The sequence below is a fragment of the Xyrauchen texanus genome, chromosome 39 (assembly GCF_025860055.1).
Source record: "Xyrauchen texanus isolate HMW12.3.18 chromosome 39, RBS_HiC_50CHRs, whole genome shotgun sequence".
In the NCBI taxonomy this organism is placed as follows: Eukaryota; Metazoa; Chordata; class Actinopteri; order Cypriniformes; family Catostomidae; genus Xyrauchen; species Xyrauchen texanus.
In genome coordinates this window covers 19,796,361-19,808,634 of record NC_068314.1, presented here as the reverse complement: position 1 = coordinate 19,808,634, position 12,274 = coordinate 19,796,361, and positions in this window count along the sequence as shown.

Below are 12,274 nucleotides of genomic sequence, written 5' to 3'. Positions count from 1 at the left end.
CATACTGTCCCAACTTTTTGGGAATTGGGATTGTGTATATATAAAGTATCTCACAAAAGTGAGTACACCCCTCACATTTATGTAAATATTTGATTATATCTTGTCATGTTACAACACTGAAGAAATGACACTTTGCTATAATGTTAAGTAGTGAGTATACAGCTTGTATAATAGTGTAAATTTGCTGTCCCCTCAAAATAACTCAAACAAAAGTGAGAACACCCCTAAGTGAAAATGTCCATATTGGGCCAAATTAGCCATTTTCCCTCCCCGATGTCATGTGACTCATTAGTGTTACAAGGTCTCAGGTGTGAATGGGGAGCAGGTGTGTTAAGATTGGTGTCATCGCTCTCACACTCCCTCATACTGGTCACTGGAAGTTCAACATGGCACCTCATGGCAAAGAACTCTGAGGATCTGAAAAAAAGAATTGTTGCTCTACATAAAGATGGCCTAGGCTATAAGAAGATTGCCAAGTCCCTGACACTGAGCTGCAGCACGGTGGCCAAGACCATACAGCAGTTTAACAGGAAAGGTTCCACTCAGAACAGGCCTTGCCATGGTCGACCAAAGAAGTTGAGTGCATGTGCTCAGCGTCATATCCAGAGGTTGTCTTTGGGAAATAGACGTATGAGAGCTGCCAGCATTGCTGCAGAGGTTGAAGGGGTGGGGGGTCAGCCTGTCAGTGCTCAGACCATACGCCGCACACTGCATCAAATTGGTCTGCATGGCTGTCGTCCCAGAAGGAAGCCTCTTCTAAAGATGATGCACAAGAAAGCCCGCAAACAGTTTGCTGGAGACAAGCAGACTTGTCATGGATACCATGTCCTGTGGTCTGATGAGACCAAGATAAACTTATTTGGTTCAGATGGTGTCAAATGTGTGTGACACCAGGCAAGGAGTACAAAGACAAGTGTCTTGCCTACTGTCAAGCATGGTGGTGGGAGTGTCGTGGTCTGGGGCTGCATGAGTGCTGCCAGCACTGGGGAGCTACAGTTCATTGAGGGAACCATGCTTTTGTTGCCAGCGGTTTAGACATTAATGGCTGTGTGTTGATTTATTTTGAGGGGACAGCAAATTTACACTATTATACAAGCTGTACACTCACTACTTTACATTGTAGCAAAGTGTACTTTCTTCATTGTTGTCACATGAAAAGATATAATTAAATATTTACAAAAATGTGAGGGGTGTACTCACTTTTGTGAGATACTGTATATATATGAGGTTTTGCTGGCCCTGAGAATTTGCCACTGATATATACATATATACAGTGCATTCAGAAAGTACTCAGACCCCTTATTAAACCCCTTAATACCATTATTAAAAAGAAAAAACTGAAATATAACGTTAACATTCAGTATTCATACCCTTAACTCAGTACTTAGTTGAAGCACTTTTAGCAGCGATTACAGCCTCAGTATTTTTTGTAAAAAAATGAAGGGATCTGAATACCTCCTGAATGCACTGTATAAATACAGTATATCAGTGGCAAATTCTCAGGGCCAGCAAAACCTTCTCTGCTGGCCTAACATGCAAAATAAATAAATAATTGTCATCCTTTCATTCTCAATAATTTTTAGCCTATGTATTTTTAATCGCTTTCCACTCTTCAGAATCAGCCAGAATCAGCGTGTGAGTCTGAGCTCCACCCTCCACCCTGGCCTTCAGAATTTCCACAGAATCCCCCAACAGTGCAAATGAATGGGCAAAGATTCATCAGCCAATTAGATTGATTTATTTGTTCTTGGTGGGTGTGATCTTTAGGATATGTCCTGGTTGAGATTTCAAGCTCACCTTGAGTGACGCAATCATGCTTTAAGTGACGTAATTTGAGAGCGCGAAATCTTACTGATGAGTCCTCTGTCGTTACTGCCGATATCGCTATTGAGAAAGAGATCCTTATAGAATTATGGTGTGAATGTGTTGTCATGCCAGTAAATGCTACTGGGGGTGTGGAGACTTCACCCTCAGACAGTTCTGAGGATTTGGGAAATATTCGGCATAGTGGAAGACAACCTCTTCGCCTCAGCGGAGAACACCCACTGTCCCATCTGGTACTCCATTGGTACTCCATTGGCTCACAAATGGCCTGTGAAATACAAAAATGTGTTTCCCTCAGTACGCCTCCTTCACTCTGCAATCAAGTCCGAGAAGACAAGGAAATGGTTCTGTTAATTGCTCCGAAATGGCCCAACCAGTCCTGGTTTCTGTAGATGATCAAGTTATTAGACGACCCTCCATTGGAAATAAAAATGAGGAGGGACCACCTTTCTCAAGCACAATTAAGGCGCAATTTGGCATCACCAGCCAGAGCTGTGGAAACTGCACAGGGGCCTGTGCACATCAAACCAGCTGGAATTGGCTCAGTCAGTGAGGAACAAAATCTTTCAGGCTAGAGCACCATCCACGAGACACATTTATGCACTAAAATGGCAGGTGTTTGCAAACTGGTGCTCTTCATGTAGTGAAGACCCAGTGAATTGCTCCATAGCTGAGATTCTTACATTCCTTCAAGAGGGATTAGAAGATGGAGTTACACTTAAGGTTTATGTAATTTATTTCTGCGTTTCATGCCCTCTATAGGCAGACATGATCCGATCATAAAATTCCTTAGAAGAGCGAGGCGACTGAACCCTCCTCGTCCTGCTACGGTGCCAACTTGGAACCTAAATCTAGTGCCGAAGGCACTCACGAGCCCCCCGTTTGAGCCATTGAAATATGTCGAGTTGCATGTGCTTTCATTAAAGTCTGCACTCATTTAAACAGGTGGGTAACATACAGAGGCTGTCGAATGACACCTCATGTCTGGAGTTTGGACCAGGTCATTGAAATGTCACAATTGAACCTAGAAAAAGCAACGTGCCTAAGGTTTTATCAATGCCCCTCATGGCTCAGGTGGTCCGTCTGCAAGCATTTTGTCCCCTACCATTTAATTCAGATGAAGAGCAGGCTATGCATTTGTTATGCCCTGAGCATGCTTTACACATATATGTCCAGCGTACTTGCCAGTTTTGACTGTCGGATCAGCTCTTTTTTGTTATGGAGGTCGCATGAGGCATGGCCATCTCAAAACAAAGGCTCTCTCACTGGATTGTTGATGCATAAGTCCTCGCTTACAAATCACAGTCTGTGAATTTCCCTATTGGTTTAAAAGTGCATTCAACTAGAGCAGGGATTGACAACTTTGAAGGGAGTGAGGGCCAACATTGTTTCTCTATTCTACCAACAACATTGTTTCTCTATTCTACCAAGGGGCCAGATTACAAATTGTCTCGGTTACTATCGTAACCTCCATTCCCTGATGGAGAGAACAAGATGTTGTGTAGATGTAGTGACACTAGGGGTCACTCTTGGGAGCCCCAAACACCAAAGATCTTTAAGAAAAGGCCAATGGAATTTGCATGCCACTCCCCATATGGTCCATATGGTTATAAAAGGAGCTGGATCCCAACCACTCATTCAGGTTTTGACTGAGGAGCCGAGACAGGGTCATTTCAGCGGGTTGTACAGCATTGTGGCAAGGGGTACACAATGTCTTATTCCCTCCATCAGGGAATGGAGGTTATGACAGTAACCAAGATATTCCCTATTTGTCACTCATTCGACATGTGTCGATGTAGTGACACTAGGGGTCCCTATACAAACGCTTCAACTAGGTGAACTGTGTTACGTGCCGATGCAGGTGCAAGCAGGCTACTGCGTGAGTAATAGCAGATGCACTCGGACTGCACATAGCCTCCCCCAATGCCCCAAAAAACACTGTATATTTCCCTACATCCCTGAGTGGGGGGAAGAGATGTATCTAGTATGGGAGAAGGCCGCACCAGCAGCAGCCTTTTCTCTCTATGTTTTCCCTCCTCAGAGTATTTAGCTATTCGGCTGGGGCCATTTAAAGGTCAATATATGCACCGGGGACAGTGTTCTTTTCCTTTCCTATTCTTTCAGGGGGAAAAGACCCTGTGGAGACCACATCCTGCCCGAAGGGGAGGTAACATGTGGTAATACATCACGTGGGCTCACCAGCCGCACATGGAAGAGGCTCACACAATAACTGGGGGCAGAGAGAGCTCTGCCAAAGGAGACGCGGGTCTGCCGACAGGGAGACCATACCGTGGAAAATATATCACAGGGGGTTACCGGAGTAACCAGCACCTGTGGAGCACCTGCCCCAGTATAGAGCATATTAGGACACTTACTGGGTCCGGCTGTGAATTCACAAGCCACAGGGCTAGGGAGGAAGGGCATCCAGGGTTCACAGGTTCATGAACTTGCATGGGAGAAGAAGTGCACATCTTCGCCTCACGGATACACCCAGCCAGCTGTCCAGTATTCCCAAACTTTCCTGTTCGTACATTACAAAACACGGGACGAAAACACCTCAACCCGAAGATTCTAAAATCTCACAAAGGTATTGGGTGTTGCCCAGCCCGCTGCTCTGCAGATTTCTGCTAGAGAGGTTCTATTGGCCAGTGCCCATGAGGATGCCTGATTCTGCCTCCTCCCAGGGCAGTGCTTCCAGGCTCAACACCTGATCCCTGAAGGGGTTCATGGGAAACTTGGGCACATAGCCCAGTAGTGGTCTCAGGATTACGTGAGAGTCTTCTGGACTGAACTCCAAGCAAATATTGCTGACAGAGAACACCTCCAGGTCCCCGACCCTCTTGATGGAAGTGAGCACGGTCAGGAGGGTGGTCTTCAACGAGATGGCCTCCAACTCTACTGACTCTAGGGACTCGAACGGGGCTCTCCGAAGGCCCAGAAGGACCACAGAGAGGTCCCATGAGGGAAAGAGGCATGGCCTAGGAGGGTTCAACCTCCTGGGACCTCTCAGGAACATGATGATCAAGTCTTGCTTTCCAAGAGACTTACCTTCCACTAGGTCACGTTGTTCCGCTATAGCAGCTACGTATACCTTTATGGTGGAGGGGGACAACTGCCCCTCCAACTTCTCCTGCTGGAAGGAAAGCACTGAAAACTCTGGGTTTCTTCACCTCTGAAAGAACACAAACTCACGAACACACACCACTTCAGGGCATACTGATGCCTCATGCAGGGAGCCCTGGCCTGAGTGATCATGTTTACCACCGCAGGCGGTAGACCACTTAAGTCTTCCACATCCCATCCAGGGACTAGACATAGAGGTTCCAGAAGTCTGGGCGCGGGGGCCAGATGGTGACCCGTCCCTGAAAGAGGAGGTCCTCCCTCAGGGTAATTTGACAAGGAGGTGCTGTCGTGAGGAGCATGAGGTCTGAGAACCAAGTCTGGGATTTATATACGCTACCATCGCTGTGTTGTCTGTCCGGACCAACACGTGCTTGCCCTGTATCAATGGCAATAGCCTCCACAGTGGCTCTACACCAGTGACTCGCCTCGGCCTGGGGCGGAGCCACCTGGGCTTTCGCCACCACAGGGGGATGTCCTCGGTGAACAGATGTGGTATGCACTCTTGAGCAGCACCAGGGCAAGATGTGCTGTATTGCCTCAGTCTGTTACTTCACCGCCAAGAACTGCTGGGCAAAGTCCTCGATGTTCAGGAAGTGTGTCTTGTCAGCATCCCCATCTCGACCAGATTCAGCCATAGGTGGCATTCCTGGACCACCAGGGTGGACATCGTCTGCCCGAGTGCCCTTTGCCACCCAGGAGGCGAGGTCAGTCGCTGAGTGCAGTTCCTGCAACACATCGGAATCAGAACTACCCTTGTGCAGTTCTTTCAGTGCCTTGGCCTGGTGGACTTGCAAAAGCCATGGCATGCAAGGCGGAGGCGGCCTGTCCAGCAGCGCTGTAGGTTTGCCCGGCAGTGACGACGTAGTCCAACAGGCCTTGGAGGGAATTGTCGGGAGACTCCGCCAGGTGGCAGTGTTTTGCGGGCACAAGTGCACCACCGCTGTCAAGGGTAGTGAGAGATGACAAGCTGAGGGGTCGGGTTCGACAGAAAAAGGTGCCCCCCATGACCTTGTCAGCTCGTCGTGCACCTCCGGGAAGAAAGGGACCGGGGTGTTGTGTGGCCGCAAGCAGCGCCCTGAACCCAGGAACCAATCATTGAGCCGCGAGTCTCAGGGGCAGATGTAGGGTTCCACTCCAGCCTGACACTCAAGGTGACCCGGACAAGCATGGCGGTCAGCTCTGCGTCGGCCTCAGGCTGGGCGGGCACACCGTGGGCGCTAGCCCAGTCGAATCCTCAGTGTCCGACATCACCAAGATGCTCTCCGATACAGCGATCAAAAGCTCATCCATCTCGCGAGCTCTGAAAGAGACATTAGGCTGGCACTGAGGCAAGATGCCTGTCTCATCAACTGGACCGGAACGAACGAGCGTGCTGGGGAATGAACGGTCTGCAGGGATTACCCAGAGGCACCGAACCCATTGGAGCCCCCAAATCGCCTCCAGCTTCAAAAGAGCCGGCCTCGTACCGTAGGTAGAAGATCTAGCATGGAGAGGGCTGAAGTGGTTTTCCCCAGGAAGAAAGAAAGCCGTTACCGCAACGTTGCCATGGTCATGTTATTGCAATGAGAACATGAACCATCCAAGAATGCTTCCTCAATGTGAGTAATCTCTGACCTGGCCTTAGATTAAATAAGATTTAAATATCATAAAATAGAATAAAAGAATAAATAAATAATAATGATATATTTATATGCGTACACTGTTATGACTGCACTGCAAAATATTTTTGTCTTTCTTGAGGAAATGTATCTTCTTTTCTTAATCTGTCATTGTTCTTGTCACTGGACTTCCTGTTCCTGTTGCTCTCGGCAACAGTGTTTGCAGCCTGCTAGCTTATTTAGCATCACTTATCTATCTGTTTTCAGCTTTTAATCCTTAACATCTGCCATTTTTCAGCACGCATCAGGTTTTTTCAAACATTATTCCCTTATCATGATTCAACTCCGTGCATTTTCTGCGAGCATCCTCTTTCTATTTTTATTGAGATTAAACTGCGTGCATTTTACAGCATGCTCCCAATTTTCTCCTCTGTGTTACATGGATTATTGCATTAATCTCAAAGCACTGCTTATTAAGAACAACCATAACAACAAATAATAGTGTGAGGGATTGACATCGATCTCAATCCTCACCACTCAGGAACAACCAACAACAACAACAACCAATTGCAGTAAGTCAAGGAATCTGCTCATGTTATTTCTTCCTGCATTGCATGTCACATGTTTACAATAGCTTCTTCTGTCAGCAGTGAGGGAAATCACATGTGATAAATGTAAGGAATTAGTCAGGCTGACAAAGTAGTTTAATGAGTTAGGGACACACATCTGAATGCTAGTGGATGCCAGTGAGAAAGAGAAGCTGGTAGATACTGTTTCGTATGCGGGTAGAACGGCGAGCAACACGTACACACTTTGGATCTGGATCTAGAGACCCCGCAGCAGGGCGTTTGGGTGACGTCTCGGTGGCAAACTCGCTCAGCAAAGCGACACCACTCTCCTGTTCCTGTTAGGGTTTCCAATCGATTCTCTCCACTCAGTGATGCACCCACTGAGAATCAAGTTGAAATAGCCCTAATATTTGGTGATTCTATTGTAATGAACATGGAAATAGAGACTCCAGACACTGTTTTTAAATGCATTTCATCTGCCAGAGCATCTGATATCAGAACAAATTTACAAGTGCTGGCTAATGCAAACTTAGATTTTCTAAAATTATTATTCATGTCAGCAACAATGATGTCCATCGGAGATCACTAGAGATAATGTTAAAGAGGTGTGTGAACTTGCAAAAACGATGTCAGACACTGTAATATGCTCTGGCCCCCTAACTGCTCATTGTGGTGATGAGGTTAATAGTAGATTAGTGTCACTGAATGGCTGGATGTCTGAGTAGTGTCTGGAGAATAGCATAGGATATATAGACAATTGGAAGAGTTTTTGGGGTAGACCTGACCTGCTAAAGAGAGACAGACTCCATCCCTCCAGGGAAGGTGCCGCTCTCTTCTCTAGTCATTTGGCTCATAGTGTTAATAATGATAATATTTGATTAACTGGGGCCTAGGTCAAGAAGCATTCAAACTGATTTACCTGAACATCTGCTAGCTGCCTTGAGACGTCACATAGGTCACATAAACTACAACACATAAAGACTGTATCACCTAGATATCTCATAGAGATTGTCTCTGTTCCCCGAACTACCAAACACCAAACTCTCACTAAATCATTTAGAAAAAATTGGATTAAGGTAAAAAAAACAAAATAATACATTTAAAGAGAAACATAATATGAAGGTAGGGCTACTAAATATTAGATCTCTTTCTACCAAAGCACTAAATCATTACAGATCATAGTTTGGATGCACTCTGTTTGACTGAAACCGGGCTTAAACCTGATGAATATATTAGTTTAAATGAAAATACTCCCCCAGGTTATTGTTATAAACATGAGCCTTGTCTGAAGGGTCAAGGAGGAGGTGTTGCTACAATTTACAGAGAAGTTTTTGGTGTTATTCAGAGGGCAGGATAATGTTTACCATCAGATATAAATAGAAAACTCTGTCATCTTTTCCCTTGCTACAATATATAGATCACCCGGGTCTTATTCTGATTTCCTTGGTGAATTAGCTAATTTATTATCAGATCTTGTAGTTACTGTAGATAAAGCTTTAATTGATGGTGACTTCAACATTCACATAGATAATGAAAATGACACATTGGGATTGGCATTTATCGATATTCTCAAGTCTCTTGGAGTCAGACAAAATGTGACAGGACCAACTCATCGCCATAATCATACACTAGATTTAATTCTGTCATATGGAGTTGATGTTGATGCTATAGAAATTCTACCGCAGAGCGATGACATCTCAGATCATTACCTCATGTCTTGCATGCTGCGATCAGCTAATGTTAATTAATCTACACTATGCTATCATTCAGGAAGAACAATTCTTTCGATCACTAAAGATAGCTTCACTACAGAAATAAAATTGCAGTCTTCTCTAGCACTTTTGATAGTGTCGCCCCCCTTCGATGAAAGAAAATTAAAGAAATAAGCCCTGCACCATGGTACAATGATCACACTCATGCTCACAAGAGAGCAGCTCGGAAAATGTAGCAAAAAATTAGAGGTATTTCACGGTTCATGGAAGGATAGTGTCTGTAGCTACAGACAGACATTAAAGGCTGCCAGGTCAGCATATTTTAGCAAATTACTGACCAGAAGGTTGGGGGTTCAAGCCCCAGCACCACCAAGATGCCACTGTTGGGCCCTTGAGCAAGGCACTTAACTCCAGATTGCTCCAGGGGGATTGTCCCTGTAATAAGTGCACTGTAAGTCGCTTTGGATAAAAGCGTCTGCCAAATGCATAAATGTAAATGTAAACCAGATATTCCATAGGAGCACAAGAGTAATGACTTCACAAATTTCTTTACTGATAAAATTGAAATAATTAGAAATAAAATTGGAATTATGCAATCATCTGTCACAGTACCTCATAAAAATGTGTCTCGTAATTTTCCTCATATGCAACTTCAATCCTTTGCTGTCATAGGTCATGAATAGCTAACAAAACTTATTGAAACATCAAAAGCCACAACATGTATGTTAGATCCAATACCAACTAACCTTAAAAGAGATATTCCCTGTAATCTCAGAACATCTTCCTAATATTATTAACTCCCCGCTATCCTTAGGACATGTCCCAACAAACTTTAAAATGGCAGTTATCAAACCACTTATTTAGAAGCCACAACTTGATCCTGGAGAACTGGCTAATTATATACCGATTTCAAATCTCCCATTTATGTCGAAAATACTTGAAAATGTAGTATCCTCCCAACTATTTCAGTCAGGATTTAGGCCCCATCACAGTACAGAGACTTCACTTATCATAGGTACAAATTACTCTTCTAGTGCTTTTAGATCTTAGTGCTGCATTCGTCACAATAGATCACAAAATTCTCTTGAATAGGCTGGAGAATTGTTTTGGCATTTGTCGACTTGCAATAGCATGGTTTAGGTCCTATTTAGCAGACCGCTACCAATTTGTCTTTGTATATTATGAAATGTCATACCAAACAAAAGTATGGAGTGCCACAGGGATCAGATTTAGGGCCTCTGCTTTTCTCCTTGTATATGCTTCCCCTGGGAGATATTATCAGGAATCGTGAAATAAGTTTCCACTGTTATGCCGACGATACCCAAAGTTACATTTAAAGTTACAAATTAGCAGAGTGCATCAATGAAATAAAATGTTGGATGGCCAGAAATTTCCTTTTACTCAATTCCAACAAAACGGAGGTACTAATTGTTGGACCAAAAACCTCTAAAAACAAGCAGTTGAAATATAATTTGACTCTCAATGAAAGTACTGTTACATCATCTTCAACAGCGAAGAACTTAGTTGTATTTATACCAATCTGTCCTTTGAAAATCAAATTACCAATGTTTGTAGAACAGCATTCTTCCACCTAAGAAATATTGCCAAATTACGACACATGCTCTCTGTTGCCGAAAACGAATTAATGCATTCATGACCTCAGGACTAGATTATTGTAGTGTATTAATGGGAGGATGTCCAGCAAGATCAATAAATAAACTTCAATTGGTTCAAAATACAGCAGCCAGACTGCTAACGAGAACCAAGAAATATAATCATATTAGCCCCATTTTATTGTCGTTACATTGGCTACCTGTTAAATTTCGTTTAAATTCATTTAAAAATTCTGTTAACTATGGTCAAAGCTTTGAATGGTCTAGCTCCGCTGTACTTAAGTGACCTTTTATCACGCTATATTCCATCAGATTCATTACAATCGCAACATTTTGGCCTGTTAATAATTCCTAGAATATCAAAATCCACAAAAGGAGGAAGATCCTTTTCATATTTGTCTCCTAAACTATGGAAAAGTCTCCCTAACACTGTTTGAGATGCAGACATGCTCACTCAGTTTAAGTCTAGACTAAAGACTCATCTATTTAGCCAGGCATACACCGAATTTATCCTTCAACTCACAAGTAGGCTGCTTTAATTAGGTCTGCTGGAACCAGAAACCAGAAACATTGATCATGATCTATAACTCTGCAATAAATTCAATGGCATCTATGCTAATATTATTATATTTGTTTCCTTGTCTCAAGCTCGGGACTCCTATCCTGAGGTTACCAGAACCGGCTGGATCCAGCTCCATACCTGCTTTGTGTTGGACTCCACTGCTAAGTGTCTCTGAGTGATGATGACCAATAGCAGCCAGTGACAGTCAAACATCACTTCAGTCTATTACGATGGACTTCAGAGGATGAACTGATGCCAACTCCAACCATAAGACATGGGATATATATTATGCCATTGTATGAATAGATTTAGGATAGACCTCAATTAACAGCCGGTTGAACTGTGCTGCACCTCACTGATCTTTGACAGCATCACCTCACTCTAATGATGGACTACACTCTTATAATGGAATACATTGACTATCAATTAATTGCCAACAAAACCCTTCATCAGCCAACAAACAAGGACTTGTCAGCAGTTAATCCAGGATGGACTTCAAAGACATTAGTCATTAATCTTGCAGGTCATTCAAAATCTTTGTTTAAACACTGACCCTTAACACTTAGTTTAATCATTTTAAACCATGATATAAGTAATATTGGCATTGTATTCATGATGTTAGCCAGAGGGGAACTGGTTCCGCAGGTTTCTCCCAAGGTTATTTTTCTCCATTAGCCAACATATTATGGAGTTTTGTGTTCCTTGACACAGTCGCCTTCGGCTTGCTCACTGGGTTTCTAAATACAACTATTATTTAATTTCTTATTTTTAAACACAATTTACAATCATATTTTATAAAACTACACAATAATGACTCTAAGACATTATAGATATTACAGATTCATTTGAGATAAATTAATGCATGATTATCTGTAAAGCTGCTTTGAAACTATGTGTGTTGTGAAAGGTGTTATACAAATAAAAATGACTTGACTTGACTTGAATGTTTAAATATTTTTACTTTAAAACAAGACAAAAATACTCCATAAGAAAAATATTTTTTAGTGGTGTGGTAAAACTAGTTTTATTGTTTTTAATCAGCATACCTGGAACCAGGGTTCAAATACCAATCTGAATGGAGAAAATATAACTGAGCTTGACATCAGTTTAAATGTACTTTTGTTGTATGGAAAAGAGGATGGAAATATTCCTCCTTTTATGTTCCACGAAAGAAAGAAAGTCAAATGTGTTTGGAATGACAGATTTTTCCTTTTTTGTGTGAAGTAGTACTTTAAGTGTGGCTTACGTGTCCAAAAACTTTTTGGGGCCACTG